The sequence below is a fragment of the Phocoena sinus genome, chromosome 1 (assembly GCF_008692025.1).
Source record: "Phocoena sinus isolate mPhoSin1 chromosome 1, mPhoSin1.pri, whole genome shotgun sequence".
NCBI lineage: Eukaryota > Metazoa > Chordata > Mammalia > Artiodactyla > Phocoenidae > Phocoena > Phocoena sinus.
In genome coordinates this window covers 180,902,934-180,921,554 of record NC_045763.1, presented here as the reverse complement: position 1 = coordinate 180,921,554, position 18,621 = coordinate 180,902,934, and the positions used below count along the sequence as shown (strand labels likewise).

Here is an 18,621-nt window from a genome sequence, read left to right as displayed (position 1 = left end):
CCCTCCCTATCCCACCCCTCTAGGTGGACACAAAGCACAGAGCTGATCTCCCTGTGCTATGTGGCTGCTTCCCACTAGCTATCTATTTTACGTTTGGTAGTGTATATATGTCCATGCCACTCTCTCACTTCATCCCAGCTTACCCTTCCCCTTCCCCGTCTCCTCAAGTCCATTCTCTACATCTGCATCTTTATTCCTGTCCTGCCCCTAGGTTCTTCAGAACCATTTTTTTTTTTTTGGATTCCATATATATGCATTAGCATACGGTACTTGTTTTTCTCTTTCTGACTTACTTCACTCTGTATGACAGACCCTAAGTCCATCCGCCTCATTACAAATAACTCAAGTTCGTTTCTTTTTATGGTTGAGTAATATTCCACTGTATATATGTGCCACATCTTCTTTATCCATTCATCTGTTGATGGACACTTAGGTTGCTTCCATGTCCTGGCTATTGTAAATAGAGCTGCAATGAACATTTTGGTACATGACTCTTTTTGAATTATGGTTTTCTCAGGGTATATTCCCAGTAGTGGGATTGCTGGGTCGTATGGTAGTTCTATTTGTAGTTTTATAAGGAACCTCCATACTGTTCTCCATAGTGGCTGTATCAATTTACATTCCCACCAACAGTGCAAGAGGGTTCCCTTTTCTGCACACCCTTTCCAGCATTTATTGTTTCTAGATTTTTTGATGATGGCCATTCTGAGTGGTGTGAGGTGACACCTCATTGCAGTTTTGATTTGCATTTCTCTAATGATTAATGATGTTGAGCATTCTTTCATGTGTTTGTTGGCAATCTGTATATCTTTGGAGAAATGTCTATTTAGGTCTTCTGCCCATTTTGGATTGGGTTGTTTGTTTTTTTGATATTGAGCTGCATGAGCTGCTTGTAAATTTTGGAGATTAATCCTTTGTCAGTTGCTTCCTTTGCAAATATTTTCTCCCATTCTGAGGGTTGTCTCTTCGTCTTGTTTATGTTTTCCTTTGCTGTGCAAAAGCTTTGAAGTTTCATTAGGTCCCATTTGTTTATTTTTGTTTTTATTTCCATTTCTCTAGGAGGTGGGTCAAAAAGGATCTTGCTGTGATTTATGTCATAGAGTGTTCTGCCTATGTTTTCCTCTAAGAGTTTTATAGTGTCTGGCCTTACATTTAGGTCTTTAATCCATTTTGAGTTTAGAGAAGTTGTTCTTTTTAATGTGGTCTGGCCACCAACTGGGTTATGAGAAGATGGAGAAGATAATGATTGACTGGTTCATCACACAAGAGTGAGAAGATTTCACAATTATCTTCCGTGGAGTGGAGTCTTTCTGGTAGCCGACAGTTTTCCTCCAGTGCCTGAACACAGAATATTAACATATGCTTATATGTTATCAGGAGGGTTGATCTGAGAGCAAACCTTTTCTAGTCCCTATGGAAAAACTCAACTAATCATCCTTTCATCCTTTTACTATAGTTTTTTTTTTTTTTTTCAGGTGCTGGTTTTCCAATCACATCTTCAAATGTATGACTGGCTTCTGGTTGTTCGTGTCTTAGCTACAATGTCACTTCCTGAGAAAAGCTTTCTCTGAACTTTTCTAAACCTTTATTGTTTTGCTTTCTAATACATATGAAATGTTCTTATTTCTTTGTGTGTATGTTTGTTTTCTGTTTTCCTCATTACAATCTTAGCTCCATGGAGGAAAGGGGAAGACCTTGTCTCTGGTATTTCCTGGGTCTATAACATTACCTGTCACATTGTAGGTGCTCAGTACATACTTATTGGAAGAAAGGGGAGAAATGTCACCACAGAAACATGGAAGGAAGAGTGCTGTGTGATCACAGGGCCCAGGGCAAATGTACCAGGGAAAACCTCACTGAAGAAAAGGTACTTGAGATGTCTTTTTAAATGAATGCAAGTGAAGGAAGGGTATTATTTTCAGAAGAAAGAAAAAACACATGAGAGGTACTGGCATTCTCTGCCAATAGTATGAAAAGTATGAGGGTGTAGGGCAGAGAATAGGGAGGATAAATGAAGAGAGATTTAATAGTTCAAACATTTGGGAGTACTTAAAGTGCTTGTGTCCAAACTGAAAAAAAGACAATCAAATATTACAAGTCTGCTCTCTTAACTCCCACTGTCAAGGGCCTATTATGAAATTATGTTTTTGATTTTGTTCTGTTTTGCTTCAGTTTGTTAGTGGTAATGGTGATGGTTTTTTCCTTCCTTCAAAAATCAAGTATCTTCATTTAAGCCATGAATTGAAGCATTTGTGTGGAAAATCACACAGCAAAGAAATTAGCATTTATATCCAAGGCCCTTACAGTGCAATTTTAAAAATGAATTTCTAACAACATTTGTGTAAAACATTTTACAGATGTAAAACTAAGTTTTATAAGGAATAAGTCATTTGCACAGTGTCATAGAGAGGTGGGATTTGAACCTCTCATGTGTCTGATTCCAAAGTCCATTTCTTTTTACTGCATTATTTTAGAAGTTAGGATAATTTGAATAGAGTTTCCTACTTAACCATGGTGATATTCACATAACTGTTACTTCTGCTGCCTTCCAAACCCCATGAAAGACCTAAAGGAATGGCAAATAAGCACAATGAAAAATGCTCAACATCATTGGGGAAACAGAAATTTAAAACAGCATGACTACACACCCATTTGAACGGCTAAATGACAAAGATTGACAATACCAAGGGCTGGGAATGTGGAGAAAATGGAACTCTCCTTCATGCCCTCTTTATTATAACGGATCTTTCTTGTCTATGTATTAATAATTGTATTAGTCTTTCAAATAATGGACTTCGACTTTGTAGAGTTTGTTTATACTATCTTTTCTGCCCTATACATTTCCGCTTTTGCCTTATTTTCTTAATTTTTCTTTCTTTGGATTTAACTTGCTGTTTACTTTTTCAGATTTTTAAAAATTTATTAAGACTAAAATTTTTTTCTCTAAAAATGCAGCTTTACTGTGTTTCTTAAAATCTCTTTTCATTATATTCAAAATGTTTTCTAATTTCCATTGTGAGTTCTTCTTTGCCCCATGGAAAATCTACAAGAATCAATTAGATCAAGTTTGTTAATTGTGTTATTTAGAGCTTCTATAGCAGTACTCATTTTTTTCTACTTTTTCTCTCTGTTGAGATTGATGTATTATAATCTCCCATAGTGACTATAAATTTTCTATTTCTCTTTTTAGTTCTGACAATTTTCACTTTTATATTCTGAAGCAATGTTCTTATGTTCATAGAAATTCCGAATGGTTACATCATCTTGCTGGTTTGACCCCAGTATATTCATAAAATATCATTTTTTGTCCTTAATAATACATCATACCTTAAAAGACTACTTTTATCATTATTATTATTGCTGTATCAGTTACATACATTGCTGGGAGAAATTCAAAATGGTGTAGCCACTTTGGAAAAGAGTTTTGAAGTGTCTTATAAATTTAAACATACATTTACCATGTAACCCAGCAATCCCACACCTAGGTATTTCCCCCAAGAGAAATGAAAACATAATGCCCATACAAAAAATTGCTTGCAAAATTCTTAACAACCTTATTCGTAATGTCCAACACTGGAAAAAACCCAAATGTTCATAAACTGGTAAATAAGTTTTAATATATCATATGTTGGACTACTACAGAGGAATATAAAGAAACAAATTACGGATCCACAGAATAACATGAAGGAATCTCTGAAGTATTATGCTAAATGAAAAAGCCAGACCTGCTGTATTATTCCATTTTTATGACATTCCAGAGAAGGCACAATTATAACACTGGAAGCAGTTCAGTGGTCACCAGGGAATGGAAGTGGTTGAAGGGACTTAATGCAAAGGGGCATAAAGGAATTTTCATGGAAACATTCTGTATGGTGATTGTGCTGGCAGTCACTGATCGTATGCATTTGCCACTTAAAAGTGGTGAATTTTATTGTGTGTAAATAATACCTCAATAAATCAGACCCCCCCCCAAATCCTAAAATAATATAGAAAGGAATAAGTCATCATAAACTTACAAGAGCCAGGACAGAGGTTGAGGAGGTAGACAGCCATAAATACACACACACAGACACACTGGAAGTGGGCGAGTAGTACTAGTCTTAGGAAGCCAGAAAGAGCAGACACCATGCCAGCAGTGGGAGAATCCCAGAACCAGGTCAGTTTATGCCACAGAACCCCAGACAGGTTCAGGAATTAGGCGTTCCAGGTACTTCTGAAATGATCGTGGAAGTGGGGCTGAAAAAAGGAAGGTTGCTTGGAAAACTCATTGAAAGCAGTTAGATGCTCATATTCTATCTCTCACACTAGGAAACTGCAAGTCCATTTCTCCCATGAAGGCAGATTCAGAGACACTGGTGATGCAGGAGTGGCTGGGTCCGGGCTGAAGACAGAATTAAGTGGATGTCTATACAGAATTGTGAGGCACTCCGCAACCTCATTTCCAATTCATTTCTAAAAATGCTAGAAACCAGGTTTATACTCCAAGCAGGAAACAGAGTTATTTCTCTTGGCCAGCCTGAGTGAAAATACTTTCAGATACTGATATGGGATGTCATCCATTGAAATGACCCAGCCTGATCACTCTAGAATAAATCCTAATAAGCTGGCAGATCCTAGAACATAAAGAAAGAGCTTTCAAATAGCTCTTTAATAAGAGCTATATATGAAATGTACATAAGCATATAGGGCATAGTTATCCTTTAATTATACTTTAAATTATACTCTAAAAAATAATGATAAATGAACATTTTTGTATTCACTAATCAACTTAAGAAACAATAGTACTTCCTTATTATATACGAACAGATTGTATGAGATTTCCAGACATTTGAGGAAAACCTCTAACTAAGATCAAACACAAAGACCAAAACACACATTTAAAAAAAAAAAAAAAGTAACTTGGAAGAGGCAAAGACAGTGTAGGGAGAGGACCAAAACTTATGTAAGTTTGAGAATTATTATTTTTAAAGAGTCAAGAAAAGATACAGCAGCAATGAAATGAGTAGAAGTGTTATAAAGATAAACTTCTAGAAAACAAGAGATCTTTGAGATTAAAAATACAAGTAGCAGAAATTTTAAAATTCAGTTGAGTGATTGAAAGTTAATGCTGAGAAAAATCTCCCCCACCTCACCCCCACAAAAGAATTACCGGACTTCCCTGGTGGCACAGTGGTTGAGGGTCCACCTGCTGATGCAGGGGACGTGGGTTCGTGCCCCGGTCCGGGAAGATCCCACATGCTGCGGAGCAGCTGGGCCCGTGAGCCATGGCCGCTGAGCCTGTGCTCCGCAACGGGAGAGGCCACAGCAGTGAGAGGCCCGCGTACCGCAAAAAAAAAAAAAAAAAAAAAAAAAAGAATTACCAAGAGATTGGAAATAGGAGGTAGAAAAAACAGGGAACTAGTAGATCAGTCAAGGAGGAATTTCGAAATGAGACACCAAAGAAAATGGGGAGGAGGTGAGGGGGACAAGGAGAGAAGGGGGAAGAAACTTAAAGTTATGACAGAATATAAAGAATGTTCCTATCATTAAAAACAAGTAAGTTTACAGATTTAAAGTTTCTATGACGTGCCCTAGAAAATGAATAAAAAATAAATCCACAGCAAGGCACATCATTTCCCTGAGGTGGGACAGGAAACAGTTCATTCACAAAGTATCAGAAATCGGAATAGCACTTTATTGATCAACAGAAACACTGGAAACTAGAGGACATTAGGACAATGCCTTAAAAATCTTGAAAGGAAATAACTTCTAAATTAGAATTCTACGCCCAGCTAAACTATCAATCACATTCGAAGGGAGAAGAGAAACATTTTCAGGGATTCAAATTTTCACTTTTCAGGGAGCTTCTTGAAGATATATGGGCCATGGAAATGAGGGTGTAAGCCAAGAAAGAGAATGGAATCTAGGGTACAAGGGATCTAACAAAGGAAAGGAGCAAAAAATGTTACTGAAAATCGCTCCCAGATGGCAGGTTTGCTGCTGGCTTAGAGATTAACCAGCCCTGACAGCAGAAAAAGTGGAGCTCCAGGAAGGATTCCAGGAAGAAAAATGCACAGAGTACCACATGTTAGAAAATTAAACAAAACAATTGAAAAGAAACCTCTTACCAGTATTAATTCTAGGAAAATTGAATGTTGTACAAGAAAGGAAATGAAGTCATAATATACCATGTAACTGAAGAGAATTCTTTATAATAACAATAATGGTAATAATGTAATGATATCAAGTAGAGCTGGGGGAGTGACTCTGTGTGTGTGTGTGTTTGAGACCTGCAGGAAGGTTCAATCCACTTTTATCATAGTAGAATTCCAAGAGATTATGCCAGTAGCTAAAAGTGAAAAGTAAAGCCTAGCCTATTATTTAAAAATATATAAAGAAGAACTATAAGAAAGAGCAGGAAGAGTTTCAAGTAGTTGCCTCTGGGGAGTGCAGGCTGGGAATGAGAAGCAGGCACGGGGGTGGTAAGAACTGTACTATCGTTTCCTTATAACTCTCAGTAACTTTTAAAGTATTACTGAATAAACGTAATAAAAAATATCCTTCAAAGCAAAATAGGTAGATTTATAATATAGTCACACACACACACATGCACACACACCCATCGATTTGCTTACACGTGCACTTCGAATTATGTTTTCAGTGCTGGTACTGGACAAGATGATCCACCAAGCACATCCTTTTACTCGGTCTTCTCTGGGGGTGATGTTGTTATTGGCACCATTTGCTGTCTGGGTTTATGCGTGTGTCCCTAGGTGAGATGCTAACAGGCCCTCTTTGAAATGTGGTCTGTGACCTAGGCATTGTTAACTGATGCTTTAGCTACTAAACAAGCAAAGACAATTGCCTATCAAAAAGAAAATAATATTTTTCAAATATAAAAAGGAACTGCAATTTACTGCCTTATTAAAAACAACTAATTAAATAGCCAACTAAGGAAATAAAAGCAGAATATGCACAGACCAATGATGGCAGTGTCATGAAGTAAGGGTTATGATTATTTCAGTTTTGTGCACCTAAGTTGAAAAACAATCTATCATATATACTATTACATTATACTGTGTGTACGTTCAGTGAACAGCAAAATAATTCTCATAATGATAATACCTAAAGAACAAGACTTAAATGGACATACACACGAAAACCTTATAGGAAGAGAATTTTGTTTCCAGCTTTCATATGAGCCTTAGACACAGGGTAAAAACTTTACTGGGTGTGAAGTGTAACTGATATTCTCAGACCAATATATACAATATGCCAAACTATTTTCTTGTAGTAAAGTCTGCCATCTACTGGATATTATAAGAAGTTCTAGAATAATGGGTTTCAGGCTTTTTCGTTTTTCTTAATTACAGCAGAACTCCTCCAAGGAAAATGCCATGAGTAATCCCAACACACAAAATTGGAATGTGGACCAGCTCAGGCTGAAGAAGGGGAGGAGACCTTGCAGTCCAGTCACTCAGCCTCCCACACTTTCTGGAGATGCCTGCAGGGAGCCTTTAGAGGTTGAAGAGCAATTTGAACTCTCTGTTCAGGACAAAATAAAATATTTTATAGAGTTGCTGTAATTCTTTTGTATTTGCTATTTTAGTATTGCTAGTGCTAAAAACATATGCATATATTTTAATAAAATATACATTATATATACATTACATACAAATACATATACAAATATATATATATATATATTTGCTGAGAAGTAAAAAGTAACTTGACCAGTTTTAAAGAAGATGAGCACTCAAATTTTAGTATTTATTTATGTGTGTGTGGGTATTTTCTAATAATTTGATTTACTTGGAAAATGGCCATTTTGGTAATTTAGCTTAGTTATAAGGTAGAATATATTTATTCAGAGCAATGAAACACTGCAAGGTGATTTCAGGGAAAAGCATTTTAATATCTCCACGATTACTATCTATGAAGACTACTCATTCCTTTGTCCTTGATGGTTTTAATGTACTTATCTATGAAATAGGTAATTCTCTGATTTAATAATCATCAGCCAAGAATCTGAAAATTTTATCAACTTTCTTTTTATTACCAACATTTTTGGCAACGTCTGGACTGGCCAACCATCGGAGACTTGCCAGAGAGGGAGAGTGCCGGAGGAGCAAAGTCTGTGAAGTGAAACACGCCCTATCAGTCCTGGCTCTGCCACGCGCAGCCTCAAGGAAGGAGAGAACAGTAGATCCCACTTCTTAGGGGTTTTGTGATGATTAAGTCACTAGATTTAAACGCTTGGCAGACATATGGTAAACGCTCAATAAATGTTAGGTCTTATTGTTATAAGATGCTTAGAGATCGTTTGGGGTTCCTAATAGAGAAGTTACTAGATTAATACAAAATATAGCAATAACAATAATAACATAAAAAGTGCCATTTACTAACACATTGTCACTGCAGGAATTTTATTTTAGGAAACAAAACAGAGACCCAAGTATACGCTTACACGGAGAGCCTACCGATGGGCTCATTCAACAGACCAGACACTTTTCCCGTAAATTACCTGGAGTTGCTGAGGATCAAACCGAGGTAAATGCAGTTTAGACGCAGGAAAAAATCTGCTCTCACCCAAGAGTATCTTACCATCCCACTATATTTTGAGTATCATTTAAGTTTGGGGCTCAGAGAAATACCACGTGAACTGAGAGTTGTGATAAGGGTTTTACTGTTCAGAGGATCTGCTATATCTTTGTGTTCCTAGTGCTTATTCATGCCCAGCAAATGCTCAGTGAATATTTTGTGGATATTAATAGCCAAAGCCATGATCCTTACCTTAAAGATGTCCCTTGCTGTATAAAGTGTATATACGTATACACTTTGCATGTGTATGTGTACACGTGTATGTATTTGTAGGGCTAACTACTGACCCTTGTTGTTTTTTTTTTAATTTAAATGTCCTCGTATACAACTCTTATTAGTCTTTTCCTAGGATTTATTAACCTAATTCTCCCCATATCACTCTCTAGTCCTCATTTTTATTGATATTAATTCTAAGAATCAAATCTGTTAGCAGAAGAAGGAAGGGCTGTAGGTGGAACTACTGTTATTGTGCATACCTGGGTTAAATTAGCAGTTTTAAATACGCCTCACATTTAAGTAAATCAAACACTCACCTGTACTCCCACTATTACAAATAAAGTGTTCTGAGCTCATTGCTCTGGGGCAGGTATTTTACTGTGTTGTTTCCTCAAACTACTGAGACATGGGCAGGGACTGGGGAAAGCTGCTGCCTGGGACGGGAGCAGGACATGCCCATTGCAGGATAATGTAATTTTTTTGACATACTATGGCACAGGTTTTTTTTTTTTTTAATGTTAATTCCATTCTTAATATACATTTAACCTAATTTTACCTAAGTAAAAATGGAAGATGAATTGAGGAACTGTGACCAGAAATTTGATATTCCCAGCAACTTCCCAGCAACGTCTACTGAATCGTTTCTGATATTCTTTCATATAAAATATCTTTTCCTATAGAAGAATAAGTAAACATTTGCTAGTGAGTTGTTTTTATTTTATTTGTACTTTTGTTTTTATTAAGAAACAACAAAATCTACTGTCTTTATATAGATATTATGTTTACATCCTTGATATTTTAGAAGTTAATATAGATTTCTATATTTCATTAAACCACATTTCAAAAGCCACTATTGATTTCTATAATTGGAATAGCCATTGACTTAATAAAGAGGATTTTATTCAGCTGTCAAAGAAAACAATTTTTATTCAAGATTTATTGTCTCTTTCTTCAGAAATTTGGTAAATCGGATGGCCCTTGTCATTTTGGTGAACCACCTAACAATTTCAATCATAGTTTGGATTTCAAACAGCAAATATTTGGGATGTTCAGGTTTCAAATCATCCATGACGAGTTGCCTTTAGAATGAAATAGAAGTTTTAAACAATGCTACTGGAGATAGAGGAGAAATTTCCAGATTGAAGAATTTCAACCTAATATAGTGTCTGGTTGAATTTTCTTGAGCCGAGCATTCTGCAGAGACTGAAATATAACTCCAGGGTCGGGACCGGCCGGGGGAGGATGAATGTGGCAGGAGGGGCCAATCTTTATTCGGGAAGTAGTCAAATAGCTTGCACATGGTAGGTAATCAATAGAAATTTGTTGAATAATGGATGAATGAGCAAGAAAACCTGAAGTATCATTTAAGCCTCGCTGTGAAGTTCCTATTCTCACCTCTTTTGATAAAATCAAGCAGAGCAAGTCATCAGGTAAATCACTTACTTTAATGCACAGAATGATAGGCTCTCACGGGACAGTTAAAGAAGTAGATGGGCCCTTTAAGACCATTCCTTTCCTCTACATTCCTGTGGCCTCTAAAAAACTAGGCACTCACTCTCTCATACATAGCTATTTCTATAGACATGGTTTTAAATTCTAAATTGAGGCCAATTTAATGTAACGGCATGAGTATAATTTTGTGGTAAGGCAGACAGAGGTTTAAATTTTAGTTCTGCTGTTACCCATACCTGTGGTCTTAGCAGAATCAGTGTCATGGAGCTTGTTTCCTCGTTTCTAAGGGAGATACTATGTAGCCATATGCACAGTGCTTCAGAGCATGGACTTTGGAGCCTGGGTTTAAATCCTGACTCTGCCACTTACAGAGGCCATGAGTTTTATTAAGATAATTAACACCTCTGTGCCTTGTTCTCATTTTTATAAAAGCGATGCCTACCCCATAATTTTATTGTGGAGATTAAATTATTTAACGTAAATAAAATTCCCAGCAGTGCTTGTAACAGAGAGAGTGCTGTCAGCCAATTTGTATCATAGTTATTATTGTTATTATCATGAGGGATAAAAAGGATAACGTACATAAAGTTCTTTATAAAAATGTATAATAAGTAATGATTTATCAGTATTATTTGTCTTTCCTTTCAATGCAGAGTCCAAAGCATAGTTGCCTTGGTCCCCTTCTACTGACAAGCACAGTACCTTGACATAGTGGGTGCTTGGTAAATAAATGCATGTTTAATAAAAGAATGAATCCAAGGAAAATGAGACTATATGATATTGGAAAGAGTTATTAGTTTTTGAGTTCTGGGAAGTACAAGTTTACTGTCATCACACATTCTTGAGAATCTGTCCATGTAGGAGCCCAGCATGGCCAACTGCAAATTTAGCACAGTTAACTCACATACAAACTCTGAAGCACCATTTTGCTGCTCCAGTTGAGAAGATTGTGCCAAAGCTCACTGGTGTCATCTGCATCTCACCTCCTCTATAGAGTGTCCATAGACTCACCAAGAAATTTTTCCACAGAGGTATTTTAAATCCCCTACATATGGTTGCCATCTTGCTAGGTGCTTTTATGTACAATTTCTGATCATTAACATTGTCACAGATGAAATCAGGGGCCTGCTTCTCCAAAGCTTTCTTTTGCTCTCAAATCCTCCCCATGAGAATAGAAGCCTTGGGGTCCTCATCTACACAGAATATGCCTGATCACAGGTCTGGATGGGATCAGGTCTCTGTCAATAGGGTCAGGGTGATGGACCAAGTACATCCTGCCTGTGGCTGCAATCACACACACACTAACCCCAGAGAAGGTGCCCTGCCCTGTGTCATCCTTAGAACATGACTAAATAATGCAAACTGTGAAGGTCATTTTTACTAAATGTCAATCACTGAAAGTTTTAATGAGGGTCTAATATGTTCCTTTGACATTAAATTCATTTAAAGCTAATCAGGCCTAGAAACCCTGACCTTATTATAATCCATGTACACTTTAATAAGGACAGGCTTTTAAATAACCCCTTTTATTTAATGGAATACTTACATTTTACTAGCTCCTTTGCCTCTAGCAAATTGAAATTCCCACAGTAAAGCTAAAAATGTTCTAAATGAGGAGAAAAATAAAAGTTTTTTTTTCTCACTCCATAAAGCCACATTTATTTAACCGATCAATGATCAACAGATATAATTTCAATATTAATTATAAAACCATCATGAAGAATAATTTAGCTACATGGCACTTTTGTTCTAAAAAGGCACCTGAAAGTTTAAATATCTTCCATTAGATTTTTATCAGATTTTTAAGTAATTATATTAGACGTAACTAAGGCTAAAGAAAAAAAATAAAATTGGTAAAATAAGTGAAAACAGCCCTTCAAATTTTAGCTTGTTCCACTGTACACCAAAATAGTATGGATGATATAAGAATGAAAAAATTAGAATAATCTGTTTCAATTTTATTATTGATATTACAAAAATGTCTCCAATTTATTGGTTTCTGGGGATAAATGTCACATTTAGTTCTTATAGAGGTTGGAGGGATTACAGCCAGTTTATAAGTAAGGAACTGAGATTCAGGGATGTTAAATAAATTCCCCAAAGTTATGCAGCTAATATGTGGTAGATTAGGATGCCAAAAAGACTTTAAAACATTTATTTGAAAAAATCCAAAACATGAATATAGAATCATTAAAAGGAAGCACCTAAGAAGTATGTAGATAAGCACTTCTCACACTTCCCCATTCATATGAACCACAAGGATCTCATGAACACTGCCAATATTCTGACTCACCAGTTCTTTCAGGGTGAGGCCCGAAAGTCAGCATTTATAATAATCCCCCAGGGGTGCTGATGTTGAGGGTCCGGAGACTGCAATTTAAATAGCAAGCATCTCTACCTTGTCTAACAGAGGTACAATGTGAGCCACATATGTAATGTTAAGTCTTCTAGTGAAAAGTATAATTTAAAGACACAGACGTAGAGAATGGACTTAAGGACATGGGGAGGGGGAAGGGTAAGCTAGGACAAAGTGAGAGAGTAGCATTGACATATATACACTACTAAATGTAAAACAGCTAGTGGGAAGCAGCTGCGTGGGAGATCAGCTCCGTGCTTTGTGACCACCTAGAGGGGTGAGATAAGGAGGGTGGGAGGGAGGTAAGAGGGAGGGTAAATGGGGATATACGTATGCATATAGCTGATTCACTTTGTTATACAGCAGTAAGTAACACAACACTGTAAAGCAATTACACTCCAATAAAGATGCTAAAAAAATTACAATTAAATTAAAAAGTAAAAGTAAGCAGGTAAATTAACTTTAATAATATGTATTTTAGGGACTTCCCTGGTGGTGCAGTGGTTAAGAATCCACCTGCCAATGCAGGGGACAAGGGTTTGATCCCTGGTTTAGGAAGATCCTACACGCCACAGAGCAACTAAGCCCATGCACCACAACTACTGAGCCCACATGCCACAACTACTGAACTCATGTACCACAACTACTGAAGCCCGCACGCCTAGAGCCCATGCTCTGCAACAAGAGAAGCCACCACAAGAAGAAGCCCTAGCACTGAAACAAAGTGTAGCCCCCGCTCTGAGCAGCAATGAAGACCCAACAGAGTCAAAAATTAATTAAATTTTTAAAAATAATATATTTTATTTAACCAAATATAACTAAAACAGTATCATTCCAATATGTAGAGTTAAAAATTCATGAGATATTTACATCTTTTTTCATACTAAGTCTTTGAAATCCTATGTGCATTTTACACTGACAGTGCACCTCAGCCCTAGCTAGCCACAGTTTAAGTGCTCAGAGCCACACGTGACTAGTGGCTACTATGTGGGACAATGCAGATCTCAACAGTTTTCTCATTACTTTGTACAGGGAACTAATGTCTAGAAAAATAACTTTTGGTTATAATTATGAGTAAGCCATTAGTCCTCTAGGATTTAAATTATCTTCTTTTATGATTATAGCAGTAGGCATAAATAAAGAGGTGTCAAGGTACTTTCTAACAGTCTATTAATTATGATGTACATTCAAATCGTGCACATCCTTAGAAGCCTACGTTCCCATGAGTCGTTCCCAGATCTTTGCATTCTTGTTCATCTCCTGGCCCGAGCAGACACAGAACTTATCATTGTTAAGACAACATCACACTTATTTATGAATTTCCTGAATTGTTCTGTTTCACGTATGGAGACCTGTCTTCATAATTAACAAACAAACACTTTAAGTTCAGGAACTAGAACATTCAATTCTTCAGTCTGTCTGTACATATGCTCTGTGTATTCAGTTCCCACCACACTCGGAACACTAGCTCCTGAATAGTGCAGTAAGTCCACGCTGACTGTTTGCTTTGCTGATTGATTGGTTTTCTCCCGGGGGCAATTTGTTCTTTCCACTTTAAGGCTCACCGCACTGTAACAGAAAGAGAATGATTTGCTGGTCTGGTCACTATAGGTTGTGAGCCAGACTTGGGGAAAGCCCAGGTTACTGTGGTTACTAGATAACCTGGAAACCATCGTGAATACATTTCATTTTCTTTTTATTCAGCTAAAAGCCCCGTGACACTGAGTGTAGCAAGTACAATGCCCTTGCGCCTTTGGTCTGGGGAAGATTCTGGAGTGTGGATGTCCCCCTGCCCGTGTGCCCTGCCTTCTGAGCAGGCCCTGGGGTGCACAGGCACGCCTTAGCTCCGCTGCACACCCCGTGACACACATGGAGGATGGGTCTCTATCTCCCAGGGGCCCATTTGGCAAACGCTACCCCAGAAGGCTGTGGCAAGAGCACACGGAATGAAGGCTGAGCCTTCATTACCGAGCACAGAACACCAGGGGAACGAGAAAAAACTCAGAGGGAGACGCGTGATTGTGGACATCCTCCTGAGAGTTGAAAGACAGTGTCTCATATTGGGAATTGGCAGCTTAACTGAATAGAAAATAATAAAAGTATAAGGATAGTTCTATTGTGGAAAATGCACAGAAGTGAGCTACATGTGCAGACATGAGACACTGTACCTTGGATGAATCACCTGGGCTAAAATATGCCCATAATCACCTCTTTTAGGAAGGCACGGCTGTGTCTTTGCACTTAAAATATTGTGGAGGGAGGGGGTAGATGGGGAAAGAAGAAGGATGAACTTGAGCAAATAATTAATTACTTTTTAATCAATAAACTTAAGTAAACTGATATTTTGCTTAATAATAGAAAATGTTTTCACTTGATATGGTAATTGTTTTCAAAGTAAATCCCATGTATTAGTTATCATTGTATATACCTCCCATATCCAGCATAGAGTCAATAATCAGTAATTCATAATGGAACTGAACCAAGCAAGCTTAAGCCCTGTCTCCCGAAATATAACTGATTGTGTCACTAAATTTAAGCTTTCCATGTGTTTTTCTCTTGAAAAACTGTCCCCAGCCCACCACCATCTATTCTTGCATCATATACCTGGTGTACACTCCCATTAATCTTTCACTTAGAAGGGGCTCTTGAATGATACTTATGTATGAAATGGGAGCCTTCATTTTCTTCTATGTCATTTTTTACCAAGCTAAAACAATAAATTCAAAACAATTCCAATAAATGTCCTTTTATAATACCTAGTAAATTATAAGTCAAATAGAAACCATGCCTAATTTGAAGCACATCTGACCTATGAGAGAATTGATAGATGCTATAGTGAGGAGTATTTACCGCTTTCCACATTTTGGGGCAATACAATGAAAGAAGCAGCTTTAAAGACTACTTCAATTTCACAATGCAGAAACAGAATAAGGATGCTATCAATTATTTTCTGAAATGAAGGAGCCTAAGATCCTATCAGCTAAAGCCAGGTCTCTATAGAAAAATAAAATGTTTAATCTTTACAACATAAAAGCAATATTTTAAAAGCTTCCATCAAATAAGCCAACTAATATTTATCCTCCAAGAAGATGCTAATCCTGTGGTATAAAAGGGGTTAAGAGATGCTTGAAGAATCTATTTACCTCAGGTCTATTTCTAAAGCACCCTATCATGTTGTTATAGAAACTACTTGTGGCTGAAAATCTCCCATCATGATTATTGCTATAGTAACCACCAAGTGACCAGAAGCTAGTTTTTGATCCATTTGCCATCACCCCCACCACCCCTCTCCAAGATAGTTTTGCTTCTAAATGCTCCTATATTGCTGGAAACAAAGGAGAAAAAAAAAGGGTAAACAAATTTAATGGGAAAGAAAAGAAGACACAGAGAGAGAGAGAGGAATGAGGGCACATTACAAGCAATAAAGAGATCCAACGTATTTCAGTTTTACTTTGTAGGGAAAAGAAATATAATTAGACAAACAGACAAGCTTTTAAACTGGTGACCAAATCTCTTCATTACCATCTGTTCAGACTCAAAGTGAGTAATAAAAAAATAGATGTAAAATATTGCTATTCTCATATTTTTAAAGCCACCATTGGACATTTTAGAGAATTTCCCAATAGAATATATGCCTTTGCCTGGTGTTGTCTCTCCTAGTTTAAATCAAATTAAATATAAAAGGTAATTTTCTGGGAGCTCCCTGGAGGTCCAGTGGTTAGGACTTGGCATTTTCACTGCCATGGCCCAGGTTCAATCCCTGGTCAGGGAACTAAGATCCTGCAAGCCACGTGCCACAACCAAAAAATTTTTTTAATTAAAAATAAATAAATAAATAAATAAAAGGTAATTTTCTTATAATAGTTTCTTGTAAGATATTAAGTCCTAATATGGTGTCATATTGAAGAAGTCATGTTTTGATAACCATAATCTAATTCATCTCCTTCCCCACAAGGTTGTAATCATTTTTAAAATTCTCATATGATATTAAATTTTGGCACTGTTTTTGTGTAAAAATGGCTTACATAAATTAAACCAAACAGACTTATTTCTTTACTTTCTTTATCATACCTCAGACTTTATTTTTTCATGTTGAATTGCCTTGTCTGTTAATAAATAACGAATTAGTTCGTTGGATTTTATGGATTTTAGTTTTAGAATGCTAGCAGATACATACATAAAACTGACTTTGAAATAACTCGAAATCAGATTTTTTTGACACAAGGATGATGATGGCAAAAATGTTTAGAACCTCTGTCACCCCCATGAAGATCTTAGAAATATCAAGGGTTGGAGGGACTTGCCAGCAAGATGGTGGAGTAGAAGGACGTGAGCTCACACCTTCTTACAAAAACACCAAAATCACAACTAACTGCTGAACAACCATTGACAAAAAAATGCTGGAACCTACCAAAAAAGATAAAGACAAAGAAGAAGCCACGGCGAGATGGCAGGAGGGGCACAGTCACAATAAAATCAAATCCCATACCTGCCAGATGGGTGACCCACAGACTGGAAAATAATTATACCACAGAAGTTCTCCCATAGGAGTGAAAGTCCTGAGGCCCATGTCAGGCTTCCCAGCCTGGGGGTCTGGCAATGGGAGGAGGAGCCCCCAGAGAATCTGGCTCTGAAGGCCAGTGGGGTTTGATCACAGGAAGTCCACAGGACTGGGGGAAATAGAAACTCCACTCACGGAGGGCGCACACAAGGTCTCATGCACACCAGGATCCAGGGGAAAAAAGCAATGACATCGTAAGAGCCTGGGCCACACCTACCTGATATTATTGGAGGGTCTCCTGTGGAGGTGGGGAGTGGCTATGGCTCACTGCAGGGACAAAGACACTAGCAGCAACAGTTCTGGGAGTACTCACTGACATCAGCCCTCCCAGAGGCTGCCATTAGCCCCACCCTACAGCCTGTAGGCTCTAGTGCTGGGTTGCCTCAGGCCAAACAACCAACAGGGCGGAACACCCACCTGCCCATCAGCAGACAGGCTGCTTAAAGTCTGCTTGAGTATGGCCCTGCTCACCAGAGGAATAAGACCCAGCTCCACCCACCAGCGGGCAGGAAGCAGTCCCTTGAACTGGGAAGCCTGCATAAGCCTCTTAGGCAGCCTCATCCACCAGACGGCAGACAGCCAAAGCAAGAAGAAATAAAATCCTGCAGCCTGCAGAACAGAAGCCACAATCACAGAAAGTAAGAGAAAATGAGACGGCAGAGGAATATGTTCCAGATGAAGGAACAAGATAAAACCCCAGAAGAACAACCAAGTGAACTGGAGATAGACAATCTACTGGGGAAAGAATTCAGAGTAATAATAGTGAAAATGATCCAAGATCTCAGAAAAAGAATGGAGGAACATACGGAGAAGATATGAGAAATATTTAACAAAGACCTAGAAGAACTGAAGAACCGAGATGAACAATACAATAACTGAAATGAAAAATACACTAGAAGGAATCAGTAGCAGAGTAACTGAGGAAGAATAATGGATAAGTAAGCTGGAAGACAAAATGGTGGAAATCAATGCTGCAGAACAGAATAAAGATAAAAGAATGCAAAGAAATGAAGGCAGTCTAAGAGGCCTCTGGGACAACTTTAAATACAACTTTAAATACACCAACATTCACATTATAGGGGTCTCAGAGGGAGAAGAGAGAGAGAAAGAAACTGAGAAAATATTTGAATAGCTGAAAACTTCCCTAACATGGAAAACGAAACCATCAACCAAGTCCAGGGAGCACAGAGTCCCAGGCAGGATAAACCCAAGGAGGAACACACCGAGACACATAGTAATCAAATTGACAAAAGTCAAAAACAAAGAAAAATTATTAAATGCAACAAGGGAAAAGCAACAAAAAATGTACAAAGAAACTCCCATGAGGTTATCAGCTGATTTCTCAGCAAAAACTCTGCAGGCCAGAAGGGAGTGGCACAATATATTTAAAGAGAAGAAAAGGAAGAACTTACAACCAAGAATACTCTACCCAGCAAGGCTCTCATTCAGATTTGAC

General features: G+C 37.6%; 1 protein-coding gene and 1 non-coding gene across 3 annotated transcripts in view; one reads left to right on the top strand and one right to left on the bottom strand.

Annotated features, from left to right (window-relative positions):
* CRB1 (crumbs cell polarity complex component 1) overlaps nt 1-18,621 on the bottom strand; it is a 256,838-nt gene that overhangs the window by 147,191 nt on the left and 91,026 nt on the right. The window lies entirely within an intron of this gene.
* On the top strand, nt 16,305-16,376 carry TRNAE-UUC. The gene has a single exon. It is a non-coding gene; the product is annotated as a tRNA-Glu (tRNA).